This window comes from Nicotiana attenuata, unplaced genomic scaffold (genome assembly GCF_001879085.1).
Source record: "Nicotiana attenuata strain UT unplaced genomic scaffold, NIATTr2, whole genome shotgun sequence".
Lineage (NCBI taxonomy): Eukaryota > Viridiplantae > Streptophyta > Magnoliopsida > Solanales > Solanaceae > Nicotiana > Nicotiana attenuata.
In genome coordinates, this window is record NW_017674065.1 from 94,397 (window position 1) to 103,737 (window position 9,341).

Sequence of the window (9,341 nt, forward strand, 5' to 3'; positions counted from 1 at the left end):
TTTGGGGTTTGATTCATTGATTTTTGATGTTGTTATGGCGATTTGATCCCTCGGTTAAGTTCGTATGAGGTTGTTTAGTTAGTGTGTGTGTTTGGTTAGGAGCCCCGAGGGCTCGGGAGAGATTCGGAGGTGGTTCGGGGTGTTTTAGAACTTAGGAAAGGATCAGATTTTTGCTGCATTTTTACACAGACCATTTGTTCTACGCGATCGCGGCCTAAGGCTCGCGTTCGCATTGCCTTGTGTCTCCCCTCCTTCGCGTTTGCGGTAACATCCCCGCGTTCGCATTGTTCGGGTAACCCCCCTTCACCGCGTTCGCATATAGCCCATCGCGTTCGTATAGAATAACCCCTGGACCCCCCCAGTTTTCCTTCTTCGCGTTCGCATACTACCCTTCGCGAACGCATGGAGTAACAGCCAGCCTTCTCCGCGAACGCGACCCCTGTGTCGCGAACGCATAGAGTAAAAACCCTTCAATGAATTTTTCTTAAAAACAGAACACTTAACACGGGATTTCTTCATTATTTTCACACGAGCTCTTCTCCTTCACCCTGCATAGACAAGTTTGAAGAACCTCTTCCTCCATAACTCCATAGGTAAGTGTTCCTAACTTCATTCCCTCTTAATTTCTTCAACTAATCACTAATTTCCTAGCCCTAAATCATGAAATCAAAGTATAAATTAGGGGTTTTGGGTAGAGTTAGGGTTTTGAGAATTTTGGGTGATTCAACCTCAATTTGGGGTCGAATCTTAAAACAAATTGCATATTTGAACTCGTGGGGTTATGGGTGATTGGGTTTTGGTCCGAGCCTCGTGTTTGGACCATGTGGGCCCGGTGTCGAATTTTGGTATTTTTGGAAGAATGCTAGGAAATTCATATCTAGGCTATGGGATGTTACCATTGAGTCGTTATTGGTATTATTGAATTAATTATACCTATATATCATTGTTTCGGAGTCGGATTGTAGAGAAAGGCGGTAATTGAGGATTGATTGCTATTCTTTGGACCAAGGTAAGTGTTTGTTCTAACTTTGGCTTGAGGGAATAGGACTAGGATGTTATTTTCTATCCGTTAAATGTGTAGTACGGTGTATAGGCATGGTGACGGTTATCTATGCACCGGAGTCTAGCATGACCGTGGTCCTAATTGTATTTAATTCGGATTTTTGTGATACATCTTCCTTGTTTAATTGATAAGTCTCATATAATGTGAATGGTTGAGGAAGAGATGTGATTGGTATATTATTGGAGCGTTGGCTCGAACTGGTAATTGATAATTGAGAAAGAAGTGATTAAAAGAGGAAGTGTTGTGATTATTCCCTTGCCGGGACGCGTAGTCTATTATTGTTGTTGCTCCCTTGCCGGGATTTAAGCATTATATGTATTCTCCCTTGCCGGGATATTTGGGCTGTTAGTTGTACCCTTGCCGGGTTAAATCGTTATGTTGTTGAATTCCCTTATTGGGGCCTTCTCTAGAAAGATTATATGTATTATTAATTATGAAATGGGATCGTGTGGCACGCCGTCCACTTATGAATTATGAAATGGGATCGTGTGGCACGCCGTCCACCTATGAATTATGAAATGGGATCGTGTGGCGCGCCGACCACTTATAAATATATACTATGGGATCGTGTTGCGCGCCGACCACTTATAAATATATATTATAGGATCGTGTGGCACGCCGACCACTTATATGAGTCACAGTATTGGTGTAGTTTCGTTATTATATCCGTTGATCTGTTTTCACTGTATTCCCCCGAGCATGCCCCTCCCCAATTTTATTTGATGTTTTCTGTTGTTATTTCTGTTGCCTTTGTATATATATATATATATCTGCACAAGTTGTTTTTGGTAGGTCCTGTCTAGCCTCGTCACTACTTCGCCGGGGTTAGGCCAGGCACTTACCAGCACATGGGGTCGGTTGTGCTGATGCTACACTCTGTGCATCTTTTTGCACAGATCCAGGAGCAGCTTTTGGACAGCAGCAGTAGGATTGCCCGGGAACTGTCTTCAGTCCAGGGACTTACGAGGTAGCCTAGCTGGCGTTCGCAGGCCGAAGTCCCTTCTATGTTTTAGTTTGTTTTTCTTTGTTTCGAGACAAACAGTATGTAATATCATTTCAGACTTGTTTTTAGTACTCTATAGCAGTCCGTGAGCTAGTGACACCAGACTCTGGGTAGAAATGTGTTTCAACTTCCGCAAATTTTATTTCAGTTATATAAGTTTAAAGTCTTCCTCTTTAATTAAAATGCCCCGTTTATTTTATATTGTTAAAATGTCATCAGTGAAAAGTTTTGGATATTTGGCTTGCCTAGCTCCGACAGTAGGCGCCATCACGACTCCCGATGGTGGAAAATCCGGGTCGTGACATCGGTGCTCTAAGGAAGATGGTATGCAATGACTCCATGTGATGGTGGCAACTTGAGTCTCTACGAGACTTCCAATAAAGAGTCTTGAATTAAGACTCCATTTGCTCCAAAGTGTACATGCAAAGAAAGAGAAAAATAAAGAATTAGCAAAATAACTTAAAGAGTTTAATTAACATGTGCAAGGATAAGCAGGACTGGAGAGTGGAACTTGATTCTTAATAGCATATCAAGAAAAAGGTCGTAGTTTCAAATTACTTTCTGAAATTCCAGCCATACTTCTTGTCGAAATGCAGGAAGTAATTGTTTCCAGCTATTTAGATTTGTAGCAACTCTTAAGGGCATGACTGAAATATGAACTTTCCATGATAATCACACATCAAAATGGATATTTTTCATCAAGTTAACATGTTTATACTAAGATTCATATCACTGATTCAAGCGCATCCTCTAATGAAGCATTCAAGTAGACGTTTTCTAATTTCTCATTTAAAATTAAAGATGGAGCAATTACAAGTTATGTGACGACCCAACCCGTCGTCTCATGTATTACAGCCCCGTTTCTCCCATTTATTGCTCTTTCATGTTTTATTATCAGCAACGGGTGAGTTAGAGTTGAATTGAATTGGTTTGGATAGGAAATGAGTCACTTAGTCCCTTTAAGGAAGGTTTGGGTTGGAAAAGTCAACCGAATGTTGACTTATTAGTTAGAAGGCTCGGATGTGAATTCCGGTGATTCAGTTAGCTTCGGGAGGTGATTTGTGAATTAGGAGTGCGATCGGAAGTGATTTTGGAAGTCCGGAGTAGAATTAGGCTTGAATTGGCAAAGTTGGCATTTTGGCGAATTCCGGTGGATAGGTGAGATTTTGATCCGAGGGTCGGAATGGAGTTCCGAGAGTTGCAGTAGCTCCGTTAGGTGATTTTAGATATGTGTGCAAAATTTCAGGTCATTCGGAGGTGTTTTGGTCGGGTTTTCGATCGAATGCGTAATTCAGAAGTTTTTAAGAAACTTAGGCTTGAATTCGATGTGATTTGATGGTTTTAGCGTTGTTTGATGTGTTTTGAGGATGAGAACAAGTTTGAATGAGGTTTTAGGATGTATTGGTATTTTTGGTTGAGGTCCCGGGGGCCTCGGGGTGAATTCGGGTGGTTGAACGAGAGTTTTGAAGTTTGCTTCAGGTCTGTTGTTGCTGTCATCTGGTATTTGCGCTTCTGCGGAAATGGACCGTAGAAGCGGGTGAGCGATCGCAGAAGTGGCCAGGTGTGGGTTAGGGTAGTTCCGCATGAGCGAAAGTTGGCCGCTTCAGCGGGTCCGCATAAGCGGACATTGTACCGCAGAAGCGGTTTTGAGGGACCCGCAGAAGCGGAGTTCGAGTCGCATAAGTGAAGTCCGGGTTTTTAAGTGAAGACCGCATAAGCGGATTTTTGGCCGCTCAAGCGGAAGCGGGACCGCATAAGCGAAAATTGCTGTTGGCAGAAAGGTTTAAAGAATTTATTTCACCGCGAACAAGAGGTAGTTTCCACCATTTTTAAGCGACTTGGAGAGCTTTGGGCGAGGATTTTCGAGGATTTTGACTGAGAATCAATTGGAGGTAAGTCTCTTGGCCTAATTATTCGAGTTTATGGTAGAAATTACATGTAAATTGTGGAAAATTCATCAAAAACGGGTCAAGCTAGGGCTTGGAAAGCTGTGATGTAAAAATGGATTTTGAAAGGGCATTTGAACTCCGATTTTGGTAAAATTGGTATGTGTAGACTCGTGGCGAGACGAGGAATCCAGTGATGTAAATTTCGTAATTTTTCGAGAAGTAGGCCCGGGGCTCGGGTTTTGCCAACTTAGTGAATTTTGGTGTTTTCGAGTCTTTTCGATTGGGTTATGTTTCTTTAGCCTATTGTAATGTATTCGTTGTGGTTTTAATCAGATTCGGCGTGCGAAGAGGTTGATAAAGGCAAAAGCATAGCGAACTAGACTTGTGGCCGGCTTGAGGTGAGTAATAGATGTAGATGATGACCTGAGGGTTTGAAAGCCCGGTATATCACATTGTGATGCTATATTGAGGCGAGACACGTACTCATATGACGAGTGCGGGGTCGATTGTGACTGGGGATTGTGACCTAGTCCGTTCCGATTGATGTTCGTACTGTGTTCTTGACTAGAAGTTGTTTGGTAATCATCCTACTTGGATTTTATGAATATGTTTGGGGCTTTGTGCCTATCATGTGCATCCTTCAGGGATCCTTATCACTGCTTCCATGATGCTTAGCATATTTCATGATATCAGTCCTGAGTTAGACACTGCCTCGAAATGTTTAGTAAATAAATAAAGGTTTAAACACTTAGCTCTATAATTCCTAATAATTGAAACTAAAAATGAACAATTTGACTGTGCCCGAGTGGCTTGCATGCATATATATATATCTGGACTGAGTGTGGATCGGGCTGCATGCCGCAGCGAATGCTACGATATTGCGCTTGGGCTGTAGGAGCCCCTCCGGAGTCTGAATCCCCACAGTGAGCGCGGGTACCCAAATGGATCGGGCTGCGCGCCGCAGCGGTCATGTGCATTGCATTGCATTCATGCATTTATACCTATTTGTCTTACTTGTCCTGGTATTGTTGTTGTTCTACTGTTTTATGTGCTGAATCGCTGATTATAGCTTTATATTGTAATATTTCGAAATTTCTTACTTTCAGACATTATATATGTTTATTACTCACTGAGTTGGAAGTACTCACTTTACTCCCTGCACCACGTGTGCAGATTCAGGTGCTCCGGAGACTTAGTGGAGCGGTTTGCTGTCTTCTTGGATTTTATCTTCAGGAGTTGTCGAGGTAGCTGCCTGACGTCAGCAGGACCCGACTCCTCCCCTTTATTTCATTTATTTCTTTCATATCTAGACTTCTTTATCACTATGGATATATATTACTCTATTACATCTAGAGGCTCTAGACTCGTGACTCCAGATCTATTGGGGAATGTTTGGAATATTCGTTATTATTTTTCGTACTATTTTATCTAGATTCGGATTGGAACCTTGACATTTGCTATTTTAATCGTATTATTTGTTAACGGATTACGTATTTGGGTTGAGAGTATTTAATTGGTCGGGCTTGCCTAGCATCAGTGTTGGGCGCCATCACGACCGGGATTGGGGTCGTGACAGTTTCACTCCGTTTTGAGCCGATCTTTAACATTTGTCATCTTGTCGCTCAAACCTGCAATCAAGCGCAACTTGTAAGAGTTTTGGGGTTATTTTGTGGCAATTCATAACAAAAGCAATAGCAAGTAGGGGTATAATCATGCTACAATTCTAACTTATCACCCAGCCAGACTCTCACCGAAATATGGCATCATCAAATCATCTTTCTCTCCAACAATCCTCATTTCGTCGCAATAGACCCTCATGTGGGCCATCGGATCTCCACGCCCATCGTACAAGTTAAATTTTGGTACTTTGAACCCTGCGGGCAGGCGGATGTCACGGGACACAATCAGTTCTTTGCAAGTCATGCTACCCTGGCCTTCCATTCTTCGCTTGTCCCTTAAGGACTGTTCTACGCTTTTCAACTTCTTGGGTACCCCATCTCGCCCTTCTCTTCCTGTAACCTTTTCATTTCTAGCATGAAGCTCATCCCGGGAGCTCTTCTTGTATAAATCAAGGACCTTGTGGGAAATCTCTGGGGGGTGATACTGGGCATTACGAGCTTTGAGTGGGTATTCATTGTTTGGGGTAGTGGATATGACAGGAGGGCAATTTTGGGGAGAGTTACCTGGAGGATAAGTAATGGAGCTACTGGGGTGGTTGGGAAAATTGTGATAAGCGGGTGTATCTGGAGAATATGGAGGATCATCTAGCATTGTGTTGGGAGTTTGGGTAAGGGCAGCATCCGAAAAAATTGGTAGTGGCGGGGGGGGGGGGGGTAGGGGGGTGCCTTCCCAGTCATCCAGGCCTGATACATGTTTGCCATGTGTTGTCTTAACATCCGCACCTCTTCAACCAACCCATTATCCCGTTCAACCAACTGCTGTCGGGCACCAGTATCAACCAACTCAGTTCTATTGTTGTTTGCCATTCCACTTTCAAACCACAAACCACCACCTTTCTGGAATGACATGACAAAATGAAACCATCACGTTAGCGTTAGNGCAGAAGCGGATGTAGATCCGCAAATGCGGCGACCGCAGAAGCGATTCTAGACCGCATAAGCGGTCCGGAGAAATTTAAGTGAGATCGCAGAAGCGATCAGTTGGTCGCATATGCGGTGACCGCAGGTGCGACATGATGACCGCAGAAGCGGAAAACGGTCTGGGTTTAAGTGAACAGTGTTTTCACGATTTTTAAAGAGAAGTACCATTTTTTGGACTTGGGCTTTGGCGGTTTTTTCGGGGGTTTTGATGAGAATCAATTTGAGGTATGTCTCTTGGCCTGATTATATTTATATAGTGAAAAATCATGGATTTAACACTGAAATTTAAGGGATCAAATGCCAAAAATGGAGGTTAGGGCTTGAAACTTAAGAGAGTTTAAATTGATTTTGAAGGGGCATTTGAACTCCGATTTTGGTAAATTTGGTATGTGTAGACTCGTGGCGAGACGAGGAATCCAGTGATGTAAATTTCGTAATTTTTCGAGAAGTAGGCCCGGGGCTCGGGTTTTGCCAACTTAGTGAATTTTGGTGTTTTCGAGTCTTTTCGATTGGGTTATGTTTCTTTAGCCTATTGTAATGTATTCGTTGTGGTTTTAATCAGATTCGGCATGCGAAGAGGTTGATAAAGGCAAAAGCATAGCGAACTAGACTTGTGGCCGGCTTGAGGTGAGTAATAGATGTAGATGATGACCTGAGGGTTTGAAACCCCGGTATATCACATTGTGACGCTATATTGAGGCGAGACACGTACTCTATGACGAGTGCGGGGTCGATTGTGACTGGGGATTGTGACCTAGTCCGTTCTGAATTATGTTCGTACTGCGTTCTTGACTAGAAATTGTTTGGTAATCATCCTACTTGGATTTTATGAATTGTTTGGGGCTCTGTGCCTATCATGTGCATCCTTCAGGGATCCTTATCACTGTTTCCATAATGCTTAGCTTATTTCATGATATCAGTCCTAGTTAGACACTGCCTCGAAATGACTAGTACATAAATAAAGGTTTGAACATTTAGCTCTATAATTTCTAATAATTGAAACTAAAATGAATAATTTGACTGTGCCCGAGTGGCTTGCATGCATATATATATCTGGACTGAGTGTGGATCGGGCTGCATGCCGCAGCGAATGTTACTATGATATTGCGCTTGGGCTGTAGGAGCCCCTCCGGAGTCTGAACCCCCACAGTGAGCGCGGGTACCCAAATGGATCGGGCTGCGCGCCGCAACGGTCATGTGCATTGCATTGCATTCATGCATTTTATATCTGTTGGTCTTAATTGTCATTGTCTGCTGTTGTTTCATCGTTTAACGTGCTGAATCGTTGATTATAGCTTTATATTGTAATATTTCGGGATTTCTTACTTTCAGCCATTATATATGTTTATTACTCACTGAGTTGGAAGTACTCACTTTACTCCCTGCACCATGTGTGCAGATTCAGGTGCTCCGGAGACTTAGTGGAGCTGTTTGCTGTTTTCGTGAAGTTAATTTTCAGGAGTTGTTGAGGTAGCTGCCTGACGTCCGCAGGGCCTGACTCCTCCCCTTTGTTTCATTTATCTTTCCATATCCTAGACTTCTTTATTACTATGGATATAGTACTCTGTTACATCTAGAGGCTCTAGACTCGTGACTCCAGATCTATTGGGAAATGTTTGGATATTCGTTATTATTTTCCGTACTATTTTATTTAGTTTCGGATTGGAACCTTGATATTTGCTATTTTAATCGTATTATTTGTTAACAGATTGCGTATTTGGGTTGAGAGTATTTAAATTGGTCGGGCTTGCCTAGCATTAGTGTTGGGCGCCATCACGACCGTGATTGGGGTCGTGACAAGTTGGTATCAGAGCCTAGGTTACTAGGCCTTGCGAGTCATGAGCCAGTTTAATAGAGTCTCGCGGAACGGTACGGGGACGCCTGTACTTCTCCTCGAGAGGCTGCAGAATCTTTAGGAAAACTCCATATTCTTGAAATTCTGTCGTGCGGCTTTGGGATTCGAGAACTAAATCTCTGTATTCTATTCTCTCGCAGATGGTGAGAACTCGTGCTACCGGACGCGATGGTCGACCACCAGTACCACCCACTAGAGGTCGTGGACGAGGTCGTGGTCGTGGTCGAGGTAGGGCAGCAGAGACAGCACCTGCTGACCCACCAGCTGCCACAGTTCAGGACCAGACTCCAGCTGTCCATGTCCCAGCAGCACCTGTGCAGGCACCAGCAGTGCCTACTACTATTCTTGGTCTCCAGGAGACCTTGGCACAGATACTATCAGTTTGTACTGGCCTGGCTCAGGCGGCTCAGCTTCTTCTGCAGCAGCTGCTTCCCAGACCGGGGGAGGACATCAAACCCCTGTTGCTCACACACCTGAGCAGGCTGCCCAGGGACTTCAGACACCGGAAGCAGCCATAGCCCCGCCAGTTGCTCCAGTTGCTCCAATTGCACCAGCTCCAGCCTATGAGGTTCCAGCTATGCCGGACGATGAGCAGCGTCGTCTTGAGAGATTCGGCAGGCTTCAGCCTCCGATGTTCAGCGGTGCTGAGGGCGAGGATGCCCAGGGTTTTCTTGATAAGTGTCAGCGTATGCTTCGCACTGCAGGGATCTTAGAGTCGAGTGGTGTGGCTTTTACTACTTTCTAATTCTCAGGGTCTGCATTCACCTGGTGGGAGGACTTCGAGAGGCGTAGGCCGGTTGGTGCAGCGCCCCTTACGTGGCAGCAGTTCTCCACTCTCTTTATGGAGAAGTATGTACCGCAGTCTCACAGGGAGGAGCTGCGTCATCAATTCGATTGGTTGGTTCAGGGGGACATGTCTGTGACCCAGTAC